The 23,193-nt window shown below is 40.7% G+C and overlaps 1 pseudogene; it reads left to right on the forward strand.

Moving 5' to 3' along the window:
* Nucleotides 1–487: 487 nt before the first annotated feature.
* LOC101835781 lies at nt 488–1,323 on the forward strand (annotated as a pseudogene).
* The last annotated feature ends 21,870 nt before the right edge of the window (nt 1,324–23,193 follow it).

The following is a 23,193-nucleotide window of genomic DNA, read 5'->3' on the forward strand; positions in this document are numbered from 1 at the left end:
TTATAAATTCCATGTGAAAGTAAAGAAAAAATTATTAACTGCCTAAAGTATTTCTATAAAGTTGTTGGCCCTGATACATTTTAGTTCACACTGATTGCTTCTTCATTTGGCAAGAAGTTTGTAAAATTATGTTCTACTGGGAGAATGAAAAGAAAATTCGGTATTTCCTCCAGTTTTTTAAATTATGATTATAGTTAGTTATAATACATTAAATGTGTTACTTTGCACAGAACTACACTCACTGTTTCTAATATTGCCACAAGTAAGTGTCCTACAAAAATATATCATCTATCATCTATGTGTCTATCATCTGTCTATCTATCTATCATATATCTGTCTATCATCTATCTGTCTGTCGATAATCTATCTATATATTATCTGTCTATCTATGTATCACCTATCATCTGTCTATCTCTGTGTCTATAATGATTCCTCTCAGATTAGAAAGTGAATTGAGAGTTGCGGCGGGAGAGCGGCGGGGCAGAGAGCGTGACTCGCCCGCCCGCTCCAGTGCCACCGATTCCCGCGGCGCTTCCCGCTGCCGCCATCGCGCAACCATGTCGGAAGAGAAGCCCAAGGAGGGAGTGAAGACAGAGAATGACCACATCAACCTGAAAGTGGCGGGGCAGGATGGCTCAGTGGTACAGTTCAAGATCAAGAGGCACACCCCACTGAGCAAGCTGTGAGAGACAGGGCTTGTCAATGAGGCAGATTCGATTCCGGTTTGATGGACAACCAATCAACGAAACAGACACTCCATCCCAGCTGGAGATGTTGGACGAGGACACCATTGATGTATTCCAGCAGCAGGCAGGAGGAGCAGCTCCCCGAGGGACCCTCCCCACACCTAACCATTGTCCTGACATTTGCTATTGAATGGTGAACATGCAGCCCCGCCCGCCACTCACAGAAGAATCAGCAGAAGCCAGAGTCGCTGAAGGAGTCTCCTTTTCCGATGGGCTTGGAGTGAACCACGATTGCAATGCAGGCCTGAGAGTATTAGCGAACTCAGCCAACAAAAGTGTTTGCTTATGGGAAATGACATGTGAGCTCTTGGGATTTGTTTTTGTTTTCATTTCTGTTTCCTCCCGTCCCTAAAATAATTTTTCTCCCCAAAGTTGGGGCTGGTTGTAGACTCAGCCTGTGGCCCCACCCTAACCCCCAAAACTGTGGTTATGTCTGGTTTGACTTGTCCTAATCAAGTAGAGAGCTTGTGGTCACATTACTCAGTGGGCATGCCTATGGGGTGTTGAGAAGGGGGAGAGGCACAGAATTCCACCTATTTGTTGTGGGCATATTATTAAAATGTGAAATACTGTAAAAAAAAAAAAAGAACGTGAATTGAAATGTACAGAACTTCCAATGCATTTAGTCTTGGACCTAACCTCTAGCTGTAAACTGTAACCCTGGACAAAATGAACATGAAAGAATTTTGTACACACTGCTCCCTGTGAGCAGGGAACCCACGATATGTGGCCTCACATTTGCATGGCCTTCTGGTGGACTGGTTTGCTGACGCTGACAGGGAGGCAGTATTGAAGCAAGAGCTGAGAGTGGTGTGTTATGACAAAAGCACAAGTACAACCTTGGCGGGTCCCACGGCAGGCGAGGGTGATCGAGGTGGGGGAACAAACACGGCAGGCAGACAGAGCTTAAGTGAGAAGTTTTATTAGAAAGGGAGGGTGGAGGAAGGAAAGAGAAAAGAGGTAAAGAAACTCAGAGAAAGAGAGAGGACGGATGAGAAGGGCGAGACAGGAAAAGTCCTGTCTGCCCCAAGGGAACAACAGGAGAGAGAGAGGGAAAGGGAGCATAAGTGGGTGGGGTCTGTCTTTTAAAGGGATCCTTTGCACCTGTGTGCAGACTATGTTGTAGTTATGGAACCCTGGGCTGACCAGGTACCGCCTGAGTGCATTCTGTCAGGTGACAGGGACAGGGCAGCATAATGCCTGAGTCCTTATAATGCGGAGGTGGGAGCCGGTGCTTACTGGCACTGTATAGGAACTCTGAGACCTCTACATACAGGCAAATGGTTTCTTGAACCACAGCTGAGGAAGGGTACAAGGTGAGATTCCTTGAGGCTTCTTGTAATACAGCTGCCATGAAGAAGAAAGGGAAGAGAAGGTACGTAGGCTCTTACTGTGCTGCCTAGAAATAGCGGGTCTCCCTAGCTAGAGTGTCAAAGGGTACGGACTTGTGTATATCCAGTCTTTTATCTAAGAGACCACAGAGGGCATGCCTTTACACTGTGCAGGGTGCCCTATAAGGAGAGCAGTTCTAACAGCTCCCCCCAAAAAGTTCAAAAGGATCATGGGGACTTGCCAAATCTTTAACTTCTTGTCCTCTAAGAGAAACAAAAGGAAAGCAACTCACCAGCCTTTAGAGGAAGACAGCCCAATCCCCCTCCCCCACAATATGTCATGATAACAGCTCATGGATTTAGTAGAGCAGAAAATATACAGGTAGTATAAATCATACATGAAAAAACTCAGGCCTGTGTGATGGCTCAGTGGGAAAAAATGCTTAATGCAAACCCTGCAGATCTGAGTTTCATCCTCAGGACTCTCCAGTGTAAAGCAAGAACTCTCCCAAGCTGTACTGACCTCTGTACATGAGCTTTGGCACTCACATAAACACACACACTCACATACACAAGTACACACATCACACACCACACACACACACACACACACACACACACACACACACACACACAAATAAATGTAAGAATCTGGACTTTTTATTTAAAACATTTACTTTTTTAGTTCATTAGCTTTTTGCTTGCCAAAATCAAGACATCTGAAAAAGTATGAAGATACATCAAAGTCAATGACTGGTGTAGCAATTATAGAATCATTAGAAATTGTGCTTTATAAACTAAAAACAGCATAGAGGCTGGGAATGTGTTCTTGTAAGGTCCTTAACTTTGTTGCATATTAAGGTGAACCAAAACTAGTAAAATATGAATAGCCAGTGTTTTTTATTTGTGGGCTCTGACAAGTTAAAGACGGAACTCCTGAAAAGTCAAATACTGAGACAGCACAAAAGTCAGTTTCTTTATCCCACTAGCAGCAAAAGACGAGGGAATCACGTCAGAAACATGGTATGAATGGGAAAACTATAGCAAATTACTGAATGTCAATCCAACCAAATCAATAGTTCCTGAAAAATTAACAAAGTAAGCATTTCAACTGAACTTAAAAACTGTCAAAGTGGATAAAATGTCACATTTTAAGCCATATAAAAGAGGGACATTAAAAATAAAGATAGACTTTAGAAAGAATTTTGAAGTTGATATGGCACATTAATAGTATAAGGCTTAAAGGACGCCACTTACAACGGTGACCATTTCATGAAGATAAAGTGGTCAGCAAAATACAAAGAAATAATAATTTGAAGTTTTCATGACTTTAAAGCACACCTTTACATTTTTAAAAGCAAAAATGGACAAAGTAATGAAAGAAATAAATAACAATCACAGTTGGAGATTTTAATATAACAATTGTGAAATGAGTTGTTAGAGGAATTCTATGGCCAAGAATACATGGTGATAAAGGTCTAGAATCCAATACAACCAGCACTCGCACCTAGCTTACATGTACAGAGTAGTAACCCCATAAAGCATGGAGCACAAATTTAAAAGGGACTATCTGGACTGAAAATGGCTCAGTGGTTAACAGGGGTGCTGCTCTTGAGGGGAGCCCAAGTTTGGTTCCCAGCATCCACATCCAGTGGTTTTCAATGGCTTATATTTCTTGCCCCAGGAGATCAAGCTCCCTCTTCTGGCCTCTGCAAGCACTGCACACACACAAACACAAACGTGTATCATTGAAAATAAAATAAGACTAATAAAACTATCAACAGATTTGTAGCTATTTAAATCCTAAAGACTGTATTCACCTATAATGTAACTAAGTTAAAAATTGATAGCAATAAGATGCCTGTAAAACTCCCAAATAATTAGAAATTATAAAACATTGCTAAATACATCATGAATCATTGAACAAATCAGTTGTGCGAAAAAAATTTCAAACTGAATAACAAGGCAAAGATAACCTTTTGCAATTTTCATAATGTGGAAAGCTTATTCTTTAAGCTATACTTGTAGCTAAAATGCATGTTTTCAGAAAGAAAATATGTTTAAAATTAATTATCTGGGTTTGTACGCTAGAAAACCAAGAAGGGAAAGGAAGTTAATCAAGGCAATCAGATAAAAGGCATTGAAGATACAGTAAGAACCAATAAAATGGAGAAGAAGGCAGTCAAAATCAACGAAGTCAAAATGGGGTTCTTTGAAATGACTAATGAGATGGATAAACCTAAGCAAGCCTGAGCGAAGGAGGAGGAGGAAGGCACATATTTCCAGTACAAAGGAGGGAAGAAATGACACCGTGATGTTACAGCTATAAAAAGATAATAACATTTATGAGTAACTTTATATTTGATAAATCCAGTAACAGAGACGGAATCAAGTATTTACCTGGAACTATTTCTAGCTACAACTTATGATGATAAAACAGAAAGTCTAAATATTACAGTTAAGAATGAAATTGAAGCCGCGCGTTGGTGGCACACGCCTTTAATCCCAGCACTCGGGAGGCAGAGGCAGGCGGATCTCTGTGAGTTCGAGGCCAACCTGGTCTACAGAGCTAGTTCCAGGACAGCCTCCAAAGCCACAGAGAAACCCTGTCTTGAAAAACCAAAAAAAAAAAAAAAAAAAAAAAAAAAAAAGAAATTGAATCCGTAACCAAAAATCATGCCTGTAAATGCATTATCTGTATTTATACAACATTTTATTAATAAATTTTATCTAGTATATGAAGAAATATTCAAACTTTTAAGTTAAAAGACTACTTAACTATGTCTTATTGCATCAAGGTTTCCATGACATATAAAAATCTTAATACCTCACAATCATAATAAAAATATTAGAAAATTGAATTCTATAATATAAAAATAAAATGTTATGATCAAGAATTAGGGTTTTATAGTCATAAGAAGAATTTAAGCATTTGAAAGTCATTTAATATTGTTCATTAGTGTATATGAATCATTCTACAGTAATAGAATAAAGGAAAAAATCACATAATTCTAGGAGAAAAAAGAAAAAGTAATCTTCAAGACCCGCTTATGGTAGTAAATCAGAGGAAATTAAATTTCTACATTTAATAAAGGGAACCCATGTATACACTGTGTGCTGTCCCATATGACTAGGCAAAGGAGATGGTGGTGACTTTAGCAATTTCCTAAGTGTAACAATAGAGGCTCTACCAAATATAGTTATCAGGAAATAGTGTAGAAACAAGAAAGAAAAGAACATGTTTTTCATAAAGAAAATATTAATGATTGTCAAAATATTAAAATGATAGATGAATTTGATAATGTCACAAGATAAAGATGTCAGTGTACTTCAACAACTAACTGGAAAATTAAATAGAAGTAAATTTCTACCTTCAAAAAATCAAATGCCTAAAAAATAGATTAACCTGTATAATAAAACTCTCATACTGCTGGGAGAATTTGAATGTGTGTGTGTGTTTGTGTGTGTGTGTGTGTGTGTGTGTGTGTGTGTGTGTATAAAGTATCATTATACACATTAATTTAGGAACAAATTTTTTAATGTTCACAAAAGCTGAGTATCACTTAGTTCCTCATTTATATGTAGATATTTTGCAATTGTTCTATGTTAATTGAGGAAGAAATCCACAAGAGAAAATATGTTTAAAAAGAAAAAAGAAGAGAATTGTTCTGTTTGAAGTTATTGTGGTGGTTTGAAAGAAAATGCTCCCCAAAGGGAGTGGCAGTATTAGGAGGTGTGACCTTGTTGAAGGAAGTGTGTCACTGCGGGGGCAGGCTTTGAGGTCTCTTTTGCTCAAGCTTCTCTTAGTGTACCTTTTTAGTCAGCTTCCTCTTGCCTTCTGGTCAAGGAGTAGCTAGCATGGCATCTGGTCTGCTTGCATGTTGCCATGCTTCCTGCCATGATAATAAGGGACTGAACCTCTGAAATAGTAGTGAGTCCCCTCAATTACATGTTTTCCTTGTAAGAGTTGTCATGGGCATGGTATCTCTTCACAGCAACAAAAACCTGTAACTAAGACATCGATATAATAAAAGTCTTCAGTCAAGAAAACAAAACTAACAGAAGCCAATAAAAACTAAAAACTGATAATGAGCTCTATTTTCCAGGAGACCAGAGACATTTGCCTCAAGATCACACATGCTGAGCTAGTATTGGCTGCCGTTATGTGGTGACCCACTGTTTCCAGAGCTTCTGAACTTTTAAGAAGGCAGATATACTAGGATGCTTGTGTAAAGGTTTCCAGTTATTAATTTTCAGAATAATTCAACCCATTATTTACTAACCAAGAAAATAAGAAAATGAAGAATTTGTGATATGAGGCTCCTGTTTGCCATGACTCTAAGACACATAGCTTTTCAAATAAAATGGTTTATGAGACATAGAGTTGAATTAGTATTGGAAAGCATAGTACTTCTATTTGTTAAGGTAGGAAAACTAAATCTTCAAAAGTTTAAGTCCAGGGCAGTAGGAATGACTCAGTCAATAAAGCACTTTTTTTCTCAAAGGCAAAAAGGTGGAGTTCAATGGCTGTAACTCATGTGAAAATGCTGGGCATGGTGGAATATGCATTTAATCCCAGAGCTTGGGAGGCAGAGGCTGTAGGAAATCTATAGCTCACTGGCTAACCAATCTATTTTAGCTGCTGAGTCCCAGAGCAATGAGAGATCTTGTCTCAAAGGTGTCATTCCTGAGGACGGCACACCTGAGGTTTTCTTCTCCACCCCCTTTCTCTCACACACACAAAGTTAAGAACAATGTATATGTACTAAAGCAGGAACTTAAGATCACATTTGTGTCATTCTAGACCAGGAACACTCAACTGTAAGATATTTCTCCCAGCGGAGAGCAAAGTTCAAGTGAAGTAAAATTTAGAACTTAGCAAGTGTGTCCCTTATCTTTAGTGAGTGTGTTTCCTCAAGAGGTGTCCACCTCCATGAAGAGCAAAGCTTGTCTTCACAATGTCTGGCCTGAGGCAATCAACACATTTACTCTTGACATTGGGAACATTCTTCTAGGAATGGCACTTTAAGGTTTATCTGTTGAGTGCTGCATATGAAGCCCAAACTCTTGATTTAGAGAGTGCAACAACTTCAAGACATGAAGCAGATAATCTACATAAACATTTTGTGAGTCCATCAAAGAGAAATGCATTATCTACTTCTATTTTTCTTGTAAAGTCTGAATGAGACTCTGGGCTCAGAAAACATGAGTATGTAGAGGGACACACAAAGGAATTCTTCTCAACCTGGTTGCCTCGCTGGCCTTCATCTTCATCACCTCTTGAGATGCTTAGTACCCAAAACAGGATCCCTATGTTATCCAAGGGATATAAAGGCCAAGGATATTGACCAGTATTCTAAGTATGAATGTGTTCTCCCTCCAGAAAAGCCAAGGAGGTACTCCTGCAAACTGAGGTTGGCATTTACCATTACAGCATAAAGAGGGGCAGTCAACAGACAGATGGTGATGACAGTTCAGTTCTACTTAGTAGGATCTTTGGTGTCCTAAGAGGTACTATCTGTATCTTCCTTTCCTCAGTACCTCTGCCTTGCCCTTTATTTACTTCTGTTTTTTGTTTGTTTGTTTGTTTGTTTTTCTGAGACAGGGTCTCTCTGTGGCTTCGGAGCCTGTCCTGGAACTAGCTCTTATAGACCAAGCTGGTCTCAATTCACAGAGATCTGGCTGCCTCTGCCTCCTGAGTGCTGGGATTAAAGGTGTGTGCCAATATCCCAACAAGTATTAACACCGGAAGCATCAAGATTAAATGCAAAGTTTAGTCATGCATTGTTTAAAAATTTCCACTACAGAGAATGCTATTGACTGTGTTTGTTAAGGACAGTTTCTAAAAAGCAATATAAATTCAGTGGGTATGTCCTCAGAGTAGCCAGAACCAGTGGGCCAGACATGTGCAACCGTAACATAATCCATTTCACACAGAACATATACCCAACGCTGAAGTCCTGTGTGAGTAGAGGCAAGGAAGAGCTCATTTGTTTGTGTTGGGCATTCAAGTCTCATTTCTGTTGCTGTTATAAAATACTCTGACCAAAGGCAACTTTGAAGATGGAAAGCTGCATTTAACTTGGAATTTCAGGTCACATTCCACCATTAGGGAGACCATGTGAGGAACTTCAAGGTAAGTCTGCTTACCCCTAACCAAGGAACTCACTTTTACAGTCAAACAAGTGTTACTGGAACCATAGACAGTGCTGTCCTGGCTAGTTAGCTTATACTCAGCTCCCCTTCTTCAGTGTCATCTGCTTAGGGAATGGTGGCACCCACCATGGGCTGGGTCCTCTTACACCAACTAACAGTCAAATTAATCTCCCCCAGAGAGGCCAACATGATTAAGGCTATTCCTCAGGTGAGATTCTGTCTTCAGATAATTCCAGGTCATGTCATGCTGACAGTTAAAGCTAACCAAGGCAGTGAAGTTTAGAACAATACAACTGGAGATCTGCGTAAGGCCAAGAATGTCTCTCTGAAGTCCTATTCACATCCCAGTTGTGCAATAAAAACCTCTCTATGAGCTCCTTCTGAAACTGGAGCCATTTCAATGATAGTTTTTAGCACATCCTGGCATATATTCTTATTCTCAGTCCAGCCCTTTACTTGATAATTGGCTTATGCCTTCACAGGAGGGTTGTGAAACATCCTGCACACTGCAAAGGATTGTCCCTCCTTGTGGAGAGTCTGACTCTTTGTTATTCTGGCTTTTTCTGAGGTTTATATTTGGTTGATGCAAAAGTAATGGTTTCTTCCTTCTTTTTTTGCATTGTTGAAATTTGCCATTTGAGACAGGAATATATACTTAAATAAATTGCTTACATTTCATGTAGTTTTAATGAGCATTTCTTTCTTCCACTAATGACTTATTTCACTTGGTTTTATAATGACTTTGTGCTATGGAAATTATATTAGACAGAAAGAAAATGCAAGTCAGTGTTCTAATTCGAGTTCAAAATGGGCAATAAAGCAATGCCACATCAACAACGCATTTGTCTCGGGGACTGCAGAGGGGGTCACACTGTGCAGTGGGTATTCAAGAGATTTTGTATCAAAGAGGAAGTCTTGGAGATGAGAAGCTAGGTATTCACCATGGGATGCCGACAAAGACTAACTGACAGAAACTGTCAAAGCTGATCCTCTTACAACTGCAGAAGCTGCCAAGGAGCTCACTGTGAAGCATCTGAAATTGTTTGTATTTACAGTAGGTTGAGAAGGTAAACCACTTGATTAAGTAGATGCCTTATGAATTTAATATTTAAAACAAAATAAACAAAAGTGTTGTCTTGAACTATCTTCCTCTCTTTTTCTATAAAACCAAAACCACACAATTTCTCAATTAGATCGTGAGAGGCATGGGTTGCACAGGACAAATGGCAAGGGTTGACTCAGTGGGTTGAATGGTGAAGCACCAGAGTACTTCCCTAGACTAAACTTGCATGCGCACACAAAGGTTGCAGTCACTGGTGGTTGCTGCTGGTCTTGTCCACTAGTTTTCTGAATTCTAGATAAACTACTACATCTGAGGGGTATGTTCATAAAAATCTATAAGATGAACCAAATTCTGAAATGCCTGCTACCAGCACTGATCAACAGAAAGGATATTTTTATGACAATACCAGAGCTACAAAATTATGTTATCTACCATATTTACCTGACTTTTTACCAACTGGGTACCATTTCTTTAAGCATCTCAACATCATTTTGCGAGGAAAACACTTAATTCCATAACCAGTAGGATGTAGGAAATGCCTTCCAAGACTCCATTGTACACTGAAGCACAGAGTTTTATGCCATAGAAATAAACAAGGCTATTTCCTATTGACAAAAGTGTGTTGGTTGTAATGGTTCCTATTTTGACTAATAGAGATGTGTTTGAACCTAGTTGTAATGTTTTAAAAACCATGGTCCCCAACTGTAATTCCTTTGCACCAATATTATAGGAGATAGGCTACATAGTCAGACTACACTGGGGTTGTCTTGGACAAGTCACCGAAACTCTCTTAATCTTAGTTTCCTCTTATCTAAAATGGTTATGATGATGATACAGGAGAATAGAAGCAGAATGAAGTCCTAAGAGGCTGTGTAAAAGCTTCAAAACAAAACAAAAACAAAAAATACTTGGTAAAGAGGAAGTCTGAAGCCCTCCCTCCAAGTAAATGCAATCACTGGTGCAAAGGCAGACTGTCTGAAGGTGACCTTGGTGGAAATTTAACACATTGAAGGGACATGTGTTACACTAAGCTGTGTGCACATGTGGCAGAGTACACAGCAAAAAGCCCACCTCTGCAAATGCCATGTGCAAGTCACAGTCCTTGGAGCAACCAGGCGATTCCGGTGGCTGAAGCTTTTCTTCACTCCATCTCGCTTCTTCTGCTTCAAGTGTGTCTTCCTTAATAAACTGCCTGGCCTCTGCTGTTGTTGTGTCTGTGTTCAATTATTTGTTTTAAGACACAAGATCCTGGAAGGCTCCTGGGAGTGAGCACCAACCCCCCCAAAACAACTGTAATACCTGTGCTGCTTAAGTCAAAGTTGTGAGTATCTAATGAAACAATGCCCACAGCTATTTAGCAGAGAGCAGAAAATATAAGAAATTTTCAATAAATATAAATCTCATTTACTGCACCAACTGCCACCAGTAACATATAATAGATGTTTACTGAACATTATGCAAGGAGACACATACAGACCACTCCCCACCCCCACACACGGGAGAGATGGTTATACTCTTTGTGAATGAAACTTCCTTGAAAGAACCACATTGTAGCACTGCACATTAAACCTTCTTCGTGGTTGATAACTGATTAGAATCTTATCAAGGAATCGTTGTGGAGGGATTGGAATGCCACATCACCAGAGCTTCATGACAATTTATCTCAGGCTATCTTCAGTCCCCATAAGAGTAATTCCTTGGGGCTGGAGAGATGACTCAGAGATTGAGATTACTGGCCTCTCTTCCAGAAGTCCTGAGTTCAGTTCCCAGCAACCACATGGTGGCTCACAACCATCTATAATGAGATCTGGTGCCCTCTTCTGGCCTGCAGGAGGACATGGGGAAGCAGGAAGATTAAGTCTGGAGGGGGTAACAGAGGAGAACAAGATGAGAGGTACCATAATAGAGGGAGTCATTATAGGTTTGGGAAGAGACCTGGCACTAGTGAGATTTTTCAGAGCTCTACAAGGATGATACCATCTGGCAAACTAAGCAATATTTGAGAGACCACCTTAAATGCCCATACCTGATAATGAGTTTGATGACTTCCCTATATGCCATCCTAGAACCTTCATCCAGTGACTGATAGAAGCGGGGACAGACACCCACAGCTAAACATTGAACTGAACTCCTGGAACCCTGTGATAGAGAGGGAGGAATGATGATCAAAGGGGTCAAGACCAGGCTGGTGAAACCCACAAAAACAGCTGATCTGAACAAGGGGGACTCTTGGACCCCCAACTGATAGCTGGGAGACCAGCATGGAACTGATCCAGACCCCCTGAATGTGGTTGCCAATGAGGAGGCCTGGACAATCTGTGGGGCCGTGGGCGGTGGATTTGTGTTTGTCCCAGGCATACAGATGGACTTTGGGTGCCCCTCCCACAATGAGGGATGCTCTCTCAGCCTGATCTCTTGGGGAAGGACCTAGGCCCTGCCCTGGACAAAGTAGCAGACTCTGGGGATCCCCCACAAATGGTCTCATCCTCCCTGGAGAATGGAGTGGGGATTGGGTGGAGGCTTGGGGGAGCTGGTGAGGGTGCAGGGGAGGAGGGGAGGGAGAGGGAACTGGGATTGATGTGTGAGGCAAGCTTGAAATAAAAACCAACCCCCCCAAAGTCATTCTTTATAGTTTGTGGTTGTGAGCCTAGCCTTTAATGAATCCATTCTCTATGGAGGGATACTCTGTCAGCCTAGATGCATGGGGGAGGGCCTAGATCCTCCCCCAAAATGTTGTGTCAGACTTTGATGATCCCTCATGGAAGGCCTCATCCTCCCTGGGAAGAGGATGAGAGGGTGTAGGATGGCAATTGGTGAGGGACATGGGAGGATGGGATGGAGAGGGAACTGGGATTGGTATGTAAAAAAAGATTGTGCTTATTTTAAATAAAAATTTATTTTAAAAAGTCATTCCTTGTTCACCTCTTTTTCTGAACTAACATCCTTGTGAATAACAGGTAAAACCTTATGAAAAGCATGAACCTCATAGATCATTGGTTTCCAGCAAGGTTAACAATGTTTCCAGATGGCATCTGAAGCTTTTAGCAGACATTCCCTTGTTTTACCTTAACCTGACAACCTACTGTGTCCATAACTGTATTTTTAAATTGCATTGATTTATGACTCTCTTTGTTCTTGGAACATACAACTTCATGAAATTGTTAGCATGCACATTAGAGAATGGAATTTAGTACAGCTCGAATCTGTGTTTCTTGGTGCAGTCTCTCACATTTGGCTTCAAAACAAATAAACCCTTATCCTCTTTGAGATGAGAGTTGTGTTTTTACATCAAAATTATATGGGAACCCACTGCTTATTTTATTCTTTCCTGGGATGGAAAGATTGGTAGGCTGAACAGAAGATTAAGAGGATGAGACTGCCCTAGCTAGTTTATGCCGTATTGGTCAAGGCTAGAAACCACTACTCCATGGTCATAATCTGGCTGTGTGGGAGGGAGACCCTGAAGCTGTGAGATCAGCCACCTGCAGATTCAGAAGCACAAAACACAGCCATGTAATGCAGTGTGGAAATTAAGTATGGTATGCTATATCAGTACTAGGCACATTAGCATAGATTGAAAATGGTTTCACACTTAGACATTTTCAGTGGACGATAAATAGGGTTAATGGATTGTGACTGAAATATCCCTGCCCTACTAAATCTTCCAGGAAGCCTTTTAAATTCATAAATACATATTCTTCATGATGGTTTGCTAAAGTCTGCTCTAATTCAATTTCAAGCTGCTTAGGACTGTGCAAAATGCAAGAACCTGCTTTTCCAGACATTCAAGCCTTAGTAGTTAAAAAAAATAGAGATAAAAATAGTGGAAACGAAGCCTTAAGTCATCCAGCTTCCTAGTCTCTTGCTCTCCTGCCCATTACATTGTCCAGTAGATTCCAGGCTCTATTGTTTTGCATTTTTATCTTTGGAAGTGTGGGAATGCTGTGGCTGTTTCTTCTTTAACTGATTTGTGCAATGCTCCACAGCAATGGGAAGAAGAGGGATTGGGAGACTGTGGGTCGTGTCAAGTGTGAAACAGCACAACCTCCTGCACTGTACTGAGTCGAAAAGAAGCCACGCATGCTTACTGTGGCCAGAAGAAGGATGGGATAGACAGTCACACTGGGTGGAGCTGATGAACATTCTTTAAATGTGACAAAGTCTTTCTCAGCTCTAGATGAGCTTAAGTCCAGAAGCTAGAGTGGCAATCAAAGTCATCACTCCACCAGTGGCTTTTGAGTTCATAGTCCCACACCCACGAAGAATTAGGGACACAGTGTGGAGTCAGCAGAGCAAAGGTTGACTTAGTAAGAAAAAATAAGAAAGAACTCACGAGAGTGAGAAGGGTTCTAAGTGATGGGTAGCAATGTGTTGTCTTGCTTATTGTCCTTTTATGAATCTTATGGTGTAGGCAAAGTTTTTCGTCAGGACCACAGGCTTCCCCAGTCAATGGCATGGAGACTTATTATCAATACTCGATGATAGCTTAGGCTTGTTACTAGCTAGCTCTTACAACTTAAATTAACCCATTGGTCTATGTTCTACCACGTGGTTGGGTACCGTTTTTTTTTTTAAACACGGCATGTTCATCTTCCTTTTCTCCCCATCACCTGGCAGCTCTGCCTTTCTTCATCCCCGTGTTCTCTCAGTCTGGCTCCCCCCACCTAACCTCTTCCTGCCTGGCTATTGACCAGTGATCTCTTTATTAGACCCATGAGAGCAATACATGTTCACATGTACGGAATGATCATTCCAGGACATTATGGTGGGAACTGCACAAAAGACTGAGTAATCTGCACTGGGAGTGGTCATCTTTGAGCCTATGGTGAGCTGCATGGCTTCTAGGACTAATTGGAATGGTGATCATGTGTTACTCAATAGAGTGGTCAGGCATTATGATGATCACTTTTGTGCATTCTACTCCTAACTTATTTTTCTTGTTTTGTAAGCTATTGATTTATCTTAGGTTACATGATTAGTCCCTTACTCGATCTTAGGCTACAGAACAGCTTGAAATCTAACATGGATTCTTCTCTTTACCCTTTATGGAGTGTTGACTCCTGCCTCAGAATTGCCAGGTATCAATTCTTCAGTGTGGTTTCAAAAGTTTAACAAGTAAATTTCATTTGTAATACAGTTGCTAACCTGAGTTTTGGTGGATCAAAGATTTTGGTTTGAGATTCAAGGGCGACACTGAGTTAGGGTTCTATTACTTAGGCTTTGATTGCTGTGAAGAGACACCATGACCACAGCAACTCCTATAAAGGAAAATATTTAACTGTGGCTGGCTTACAGTTCAGAAGTTTAGTTTGTTATTGTCATGGCAGGAGGCATGGCAGTATGCAGGCAGACATGCTACCAAAGGAGGAAATGTGAGTTATATATTTGGAGCCACAGGCAGCAAGAACTGACAGTGCCACTGGGCCTGGCATGAGCATTTGAAATCCCAAAGCCTACCCCTGCCCCAGTGATACACTTCAACAACAGGCCACACCTACTCCCACAAGGCCACACCTCTTAATAGTGCCATTCTCTATGAGCCAAGCAATCATATACGTGAACCATAGGAACCATAGGAATGGCTCCACCATAAGCAGATTGACCTTTGGATGAGAATATTTAGACAAGAAGAGTTATTAATTCATGGACAGACAGAGAGAAAACAGCTTTTGCGGGCTCTGAAAGTTCAAACTGGAATGGGTAATCCCTTCTTAATAGGTTTCAGAGGGACTGGAGAATTACACTCTGTAGTTGATGTGTAGTCCACAGTGTATGCTTGAAATCTGGCAGGTTTTTATTCCCTGGAAGCAGAGAAAGGGGCATGGGGATTTTTAATTCTTGGAAATTGGAAGATGGATCCCATTAAGTTAATATGTGTCCACTATATGTGGTGCCACTCACAGCCCCAGGCAGCTTGGAGCCTGTTCATCTGGGGCCATTATACATGATCAGGTATGAGAACAGAGAAACTCAACTGTAGATTGACATGATCTGTCCCTGATCTGTATTCCATCAGTGGCTATCTGAGTAAGAATGATGAAATCACCAATAGCAAGGAAAGCCCTGCAGCAGTTTCTGTGGGGAGATGTCATACATCGGGCACCAGAAAATCATACCTGGCAGCTAATTTGCCAAGAACCTGTGAGCAGTGTGAGCAGAGATTCTTTCCCACCCAGTCCCAATGCTGTTTAGCCCCAAATAAACACAGAGTCTTATATTAATTATAAACTGTTTGGCCGATGGCTTAGGCTACTTACTAGCTAGCTCTCTCTTAAATACTAACCCATTTCTATTAAACTATGTATTGCCACAAGGCTGTAGCTACATGGTGTCTCCCTGGTGGCTTCTCTCTGCCTCCTCTCCCCAGAATTCTCCTCATCTGGTAGCCCTGCCTATACTCCCTGCCTGTTTACTGGACAATCATTGTTTTATTCCTCAACCAATAACAGAAACACAGATACAGAAGAATACCCCCATGAGAACCTCAGATACTAAAAGCTGCCAGGCCAGGACAGTGAAGCATGGGTGATGATCAGGTTGCTAGTTAGAAGTAATCAGGCTTGAGGGTTATGGAGAAGACCTTTTTGCCTTTTAACTGCCTTTTTGCCTTCACCTTCTGCCTTCAGAAATGTGCACTAACTTTAAGAAAACGGAAAGGATCACAATTGCCCCCCCCCCCCGTTAGAACCTGAAATAGTGTGTGAAAGGAGGAACGAAACATCATAATTGCCTCTTAAGGTTTAGGTACCACAAGAATGGGTGTGGTGGGTGGGGCAACTGCACTTTTCTGGGGCCCTGTGAAGGAGAGCTGTTTTCTTCTGGTTATTTTGTTTCCTTTTTTTTGAAACACTTTTTAATTATATATTTAAATTAGAAACAAGCTTGCTTCCCATGTCAGTCCCAGCGCCTGCTCCCTCCCCTCCATGACTGCTCCTCCCCTACAGCCCTCCCAGCTCAGAACCCAATCCCTGCTCCGTTCCCCAGGGAGGGTAAGGCCCTCCATGGGGCATCTCTAGAGTCTGTCATTTTGTTCCTGGGAGGGCCTAGGCCCTCCCCCCAAGTGTCCAGATTTAGAGAGCATCCCTCATTGTGGGATGGGCACCCAAAGTCCATTTGTGTGTCAGGGATATATACTGATCTACTACCCAAAGCCCTATAGATTGCCTAGGCCTCTGGATCAGTCCCATGCTGGCCCCTCAGCCATCAGTCTGGGGTCCAAGATCTCCCCCCTTGTCCAGATCAGCTGTTTCTGTGGGTTTCACTAGCCCAGTCTTGAACCCTTTGCTCATCACTCCTCCATCTCTGTCACTGGGTTCTAGGAGATCAGTTCAGTGTTTAGCTGTAGTTGTCTGCCTCTGCTTCCGTCTGTCACTGGATGGAGGCTCTAGGATGGTATGTAAGACAGTCGTCAAAATCATTATCAGGGAGGTGCATTTAAGGTAGTCTCTCCACTACTGCTTAGTTTGCCAGTTGGTATCATCCTTGTAGATCTTTGGAAATCTCACTAGTGCCAAATCTCCCCTCAAACCTAGAATGACACCCTCTATTATGGTATATCTCATCCTGCTCTCCTCTATTCTTCCTCCAACTCAAACTTCCTGCTCCCCCATGTCCTCCTCTCCCCTCCTCTTTGAACCTGGCTCCCCCCATGCTCCCTATCTGCTCAGTAGATTTTGCCTCATTCCATCTTCTCTGGGGTACCATGCATATCTCTCTTAGTGTCCTTCCTGTTTTCCAGACTCTCTGGCAATGGGATATGGGATTGTATGCTGTCACTCCCCTGATTCATGTCTAAATCCATATATGAGTGAGTACATACCATGTTTGTCTTTTTGTGACTGGGTTACCTCACTCAGGATGGTTTCTTCTACTGCCATCCATTTGCCTGCACATTTCAAGATTCAGTTGTTGTTTTTTTCCGCTGAGTAATACTTCATTGTATAAATGTACCACATTTTCTCTATCCACTCTTCAGGTGAGGGGCATCTAGGTTGCTTCCAGATTCTGGCTATTACAAAAGTGCTGCTATAAACATAGTCCTTGTTGTATGAATGGGTATCTTTTGGGTATATTCCTAACAGTGGAATTGCTGTGTCTTGTGGTAGACTGATTCCCATTTTCCTGAGGAATCTCCATACTAATTTCCAAAGTGGCTGTATGAGTTTGCACTCCCACCAGCAGTGGAGGAATGTTCCTCTTTCTCCACATCCTCTCCAGCATAAACTGTTATTGGTGTTTTTGATTTTAGCCATTCTGACAGGAGTAAGTTGGTATCTCACAGTAGTTTTGATTTGCACTTCCCTGATTGCTAAGAATGTTGAACACTTTCTCAAGTGTCTCTCAGCCATTTTAGACTCCTCTATTGGGAATTCTCCATTTAGTTCTGTAGACCATTTTTTTAATTGGATCCTTTGGTGCTTTGGAGACTTGCTTCTTGAGTTCAGGAGACCACTTCCTGAATGTAACACCAATAGCACAGACACTGAGATCAACAATTAATACATGGGACCTCCTGAAACTGAGAAGCTCCTGCAAGGCAAAGGACACAGTCAACAAGACAAAAAGGCAGACCACATAATGGGAAAAGATATTCATTAATCCCACATCTGACAGAGGGCCGATCTCCAAAATCTACAAAGAACTCCTAGTTATTTTTATAGATCTACATTTTCACTTCCTCATTTTTTAAAAATATACTTTTTTATATGACTTTTAATTTTTGGACCAAAAGTATGGGACAGGAATTATACCTCTAGACTTGGATAAAGAGGTGACATTCTAAACTGCCTCAAAGTTTATAACATCTAGTGGAGACTTTCTGATAAAACACAAATACACAGTATTGTCTCCTTTCTTGAGAGTTAATTGAAATGGGCCTATCAGTCACTTGATGTGACTACACTTCAGGAAATCTATTTATTCTAGAGACTTTAGGAAATGGCTCAGTGGTTGAACTGCTTGGTGAGCAACCCACGTGGATCTGATTTCATCTCCCCATGGAAAGCCAGATGTGATGATGGCTCCTATGGTAAGATAGGAGGTAAAAAGCTCATAAACCATTAACAAATAAACATTTGAGGTTGTTCTTTGACCTCCTCACACATGCCATGTGGTTAGTGGGCCTGTATGTTCACATACATACACATATCATGCATAAATACATACACATAGATTTTGAAGAAGAGAAAATAGTATGTACATTGATGCAATATTTTTTCTGGCCATGGTGACTCTGACACTCTGAGAATGTTCTTTTTCTATGGCAACTCTTAAGTGTACTTTCCTTTCCTCTGTAATCAGCTCTGTAGATATCACTCTGTGTATCTTTTATTAATTCATTTGACTGAGAATATGAGGATGGGAAAGCCAAGGGTCTAGTGCCAGATCCCACTAACAGGCCAACTCAAGTTGGGACCAGATAGATTTGTCTTTCTTTAATCTTTTACCTTTAGAGAAAAGGTGATGGGGCCCACCATTCCCATATTCTAGGCATAGTAGAAGTTGATCTGCCGTATTGACATGGAGAAATACTGAACTCCTTGTTTAAGTTTGGGTAGATAATCTGAGTTCATGTCATTTACTAGCTGGATTTCTTATTGTTTTAATTGATAACATTTTTTTCTGCCATGGTATTTACTTACATCTTTTGAATAAGCATAATTATATCCTTTGATTTTTGATAGCAAAGTCTTGTTCATGGAATTTTATTCTATAATTTTAAGATATAGGAATATTATTGAGAAAATCATGGCTCCCTTTTACAGTTCTTAGTTTTGTTCATAAAATAATTTATAAAGGGGCACAGAAGCCCATTTGTAATCTGGAAGAACACCTCATTAGAGTTTGAAAGATAACAGAGGAAGGGAGCTGAACATTTGGTAGCTGTCAGGAAGAAGGTGGTAAGAAGAGGCAAGAGCACCATGTCATTTAAGCTAGATGTGGTTATGGATAAGCAGATGAATGGTGGACAAGGGGTCTTTAAAAAGAGTGAGAAAGCACAGCGTATCAGAAAAGGTATGCTTAGGCTTTTGGCCATGGTTTGAAGGGAAAATAGAAGGTAAGGAAATGGGAACATTACAAATGGCATTACAAATTTGAGTTAGAAATCACAAACAAAACAAAACAAGGCAAAACAAACAAAAATAGGCAGAGAGGGTCTTCTGGGGATTATAAGTATATTATCTCCTTAAGTGGAGAAATTAGTCCTCCCATTCTGTTAACATATTTTCAAAGTGAATCAGATTGCCTGTAGTGTAGTCTGATGGACAAGTGACTGACAGGTCTAGCTAGATGAACACTTAATGGAGGTGACAATAGTATGTGATGTTTTAATTGTTGGAACAGATCAAAATGCCATATCTCTACCCAGGACTAGGGAGAGGACTCAGATTCCATTCTTTTGACCAGGAGGAAGTAGCTTTCTATTTATGAGACTCAACAACACCCTGATCCTACAATCTTTTCACAGAATCTTTTAAATCCCAAGGAAGGGTAATCATGAAACACCCCTTTCTAGAGTAACCAGCTCCTGTTACTGTGATAAAATACTCTGACAAAAGCAACTTTAAGAAAAGAAAGTTTATTTTGGCTTTCCATTCCAAACTATAGCCTGTCTTTACAGAGAACTCCAGGTAAGAATTTGAAGCAGCTAGTCATGCCCCTGTTCAAGAGCAGAGACAGAGATGCTTTCTTAGCTTACTTGTGTGTAGCTCTGTACCTCATCTCTACAGTCGCACAGTCCAAACCCAAATGCAGAGAATGGTTTCAAGCACGATGGACAGGTTTTCCCACATCAGTTGTGTCCACTGACAATTAAAATGTACCTTCATACTAGGGAAACTGGGGGGAGTGTCTTCAGTGAGTGACAAGCCTGCTTATTCTTATAACATCTTCTTTTCAAGAGTTGAGACCCTAAAATCATTTATAAGATGGGTTGAAATCAGGCCCCAGATGAGCTGAGGGGGTTCTCTCTTGCTGACTTTTAAACCTCAGAGAAAGGTCATGGAATTCACGTAGAAGGAGTTACACTGTCACAGGACCCTCTTGAGTGTGGATTGACTGGAAACTAGAGGAGATAAAATTAAGACAGCAGTTGAATACACAAGGCCCAAAGGATAATGGCCACAAGAATCCAGAGATTTAGTTACAAAACTGTGCATTAGAAAGGGCAGTGGTATCTGGAGGGAAGACACCATCACACCCTTATGCACAGCTTCTGGAGGCAGGTGTGTGAAAGAAGAAAAAGAACAGGAAATCAGAGGACTAATGTAGAACACAATTCTGGCATCTGGGGGTTATGGCCAGGATAGAAATTATGATATTCCCAGTGTCTAGCCAAGAGCAAGAATCAAGGTCCCTGTCCCTGAACTGCCTGAGCAATTCCTATTCCCTGCTCACATCAGAAACACTTTATAAACTTTACAGTCCTATATAAATGCTAATTATCTCCATTAACACAATCGTTAATTTCTTATTGGGGAATAACCTGACAAGAATGGTTTATTTCTCTTCATCAGAAGCCCAAGCATAGACCTTTAGCATGAGTATTGTTTCCTACCAAATAGAGAACAGAAGCAAGCTTGCCCAATTTATATTTGCATCTTGATTGGATGTTTCTTCCACAACATCTACACAATTAGCTAATTAGATGCAATCTCTTCAACGATATGGAGACATTAGTGGTAAATCAATTATTTTTTGGTCTTAGGCATGTTCTCAGGAGATTAAAAAGAAGGCACTCCTTGGGGGACGACTTTTATATTCTGTCATTACTCTTCCTTCCCTTTCTACCTCTTTCTCCTTTCTCCTCTCCCTTCACTTTTCCTCCTTCTTCCTCCCTCCCTCCTTTACCTTCCCTCTTTTTTCCCCTTTATTCTCATATCTTTAACATTTCCAATAACCCAGGGATAGATGAGAATTTCCATGCATTTCTTTTTGCCAAAAAAAGGAAAAGAAAGAAAATAAAAACTTCTATCTACATTTGTTCTCATTTCACAAAAGACTGTTTCAACCCTGTCTTCAAGGCTGCAAGAGCACAAAAAACTCTTTTTTTTTCTTGTTCTGTTTTTCTTTTTTAAATGCTGTTTTTGAAAAATCTTCTAAATCCTTCTTGCACCCTATGAAAGTCTAATATTTTCAAGACCACCAAGGTCTTCATGTCAGCATTTGAAATAAGTTACTGTGCTTTCTGCACAGTGATGCTGCAGTCAAGAACAGATCGCAGAAGTTACATAAATTATGCCACTCAGTGACACGGTAGCCATTGCAATCTGGGCAAGTCTACTTTGTATATGGATGAGATAGCTAATGACGCATTTCTTAGGATGTGCCCTCACCATTAGTCAACACATAACCACATATGGATAAGGAAGTCTTCTGAGTCATCTCTCAACCCTAGAATCCCTTCCATCTTCTTTCATATGTTTAAGCAGCACCATCTTCAGAAACAAGGACAGATGAGATAATAAAATTCATATTCCCAGAAGCTAGTAACTACTATTATGGCACTTCCTGGAGTAATTGATTTCTTATTGCAGTGGGCATGTGACAGCCACACTCCTCTCCTTGCATGCCTTTCATCATAGACATAGAAAGCAAACCACTTAGGATAATGGGATAAAGTAGCACATTAGGATCTGCAAGCATATGTGCATTTTTCCATAACAATGCAGAATAGAATTAAGGCATTTAAATCAATTGCACATGTATTCACCATATAATTTAATTAGCACTTATGGAATGTACCGTAACAGCTCCTATTACAGTGTTTCCATTACAAATAATTACAAACAAAAAATGTAGCTTTAGGATTGGTGATCCTTTATGATCACAAGAAGGCAATTTATTTAAAAGCTTCATTGACGTCATGCATGCAATACTTATTTACCATCTCAGCAAAATGCAATGAATGGTATTTGCCAAAGGGAATTGTGTTTGTCAGTGTAGTATTTCATATTACTTAAATTAAGTATACAAAATGAAGCTGGCAGAGCTTTACTTTACATCAAAAATTCTTCTTCATTATAAAATCCGATAACTTAGGTAGATCTTAATAACTTAAGATCCTCTGCTGGACCCACATCTAGTCTCCTCCTCTGCTTGTCCTGCTGTTCCCCCTTCCTTCCTTAGTTTGATACTAAAATACCCTAAATACTACTCTCCATTCTAACCATTTGCTTCAGAAAACCCTATGATGACAAAAAGCCTTCCCTAAAATTGGTAGGGAGAGGTTGCGAAAAGTTAGAGAGAATGAATCCCATCTTCCTTACTTAACAGTTCTTCAAAGATGACAAATGCTTTTAGAATTACTGTTCCAGTATTTCCTACCTAAAATGGTCCAACTCAATTTCTTTCTAATAAAAAAAAACACATGACCATTAGTTTGGCACATGCCTGTTAAAGCAAACAAAAAGAAAGACAACATTAAATAGTTTCACATTATGCAATACTACATCTGGAAATAATAAGGTACTCCATGACAGTATTACACCATATGTTCTAAATATGGTAAATTCTATTAACTAAATCGCACCCTACACCTATCCCTGAAAATCCATATATTAAAAGCCTGACCTCCAATGTAAATATATTTGGAGACAGGGCTTTTATGGGTTAACTGAGGTCCAGTGAATTAATAAAGGTAGAGTCCAAATTGGATCAACCTGGTACTTTATGGGAGGGGAAAACAGAGGGAGGGAGGGAGTCTGAGAAGAGGGAGAAGAGAAGGGACAGGGGAGATCTGCTTCCTCTCTCTGGCTAGACAAGCAGCATAGGACAAGACTGATGGGTCTGAGAGCCAGGGGGGACCTCCAGCCAGCGATTGGCCCTTGGCATCTCAGTCCCGGATTACTCAGCCTCCAAAACTTGGAGAAAACAATATGTTGCCAAAGCCACTTGG

The sequence above is a fragment of the Mesocricetus auratus genome, unplaced genomic scaffold, assembly GCF_017639785.1.
Source record: "Mesocricetus auratus isolate SY011 unplaced genomic scaffold, BCM_Maur_2.0 Super-Scaffold_100676, whole genome shotgun sequence".
NCBI lineage: Eukaryota > Metazoa > Chordata > Mammalia > Rodentia > Cricetidae > Mesocricetus > Mesocricetus auratus.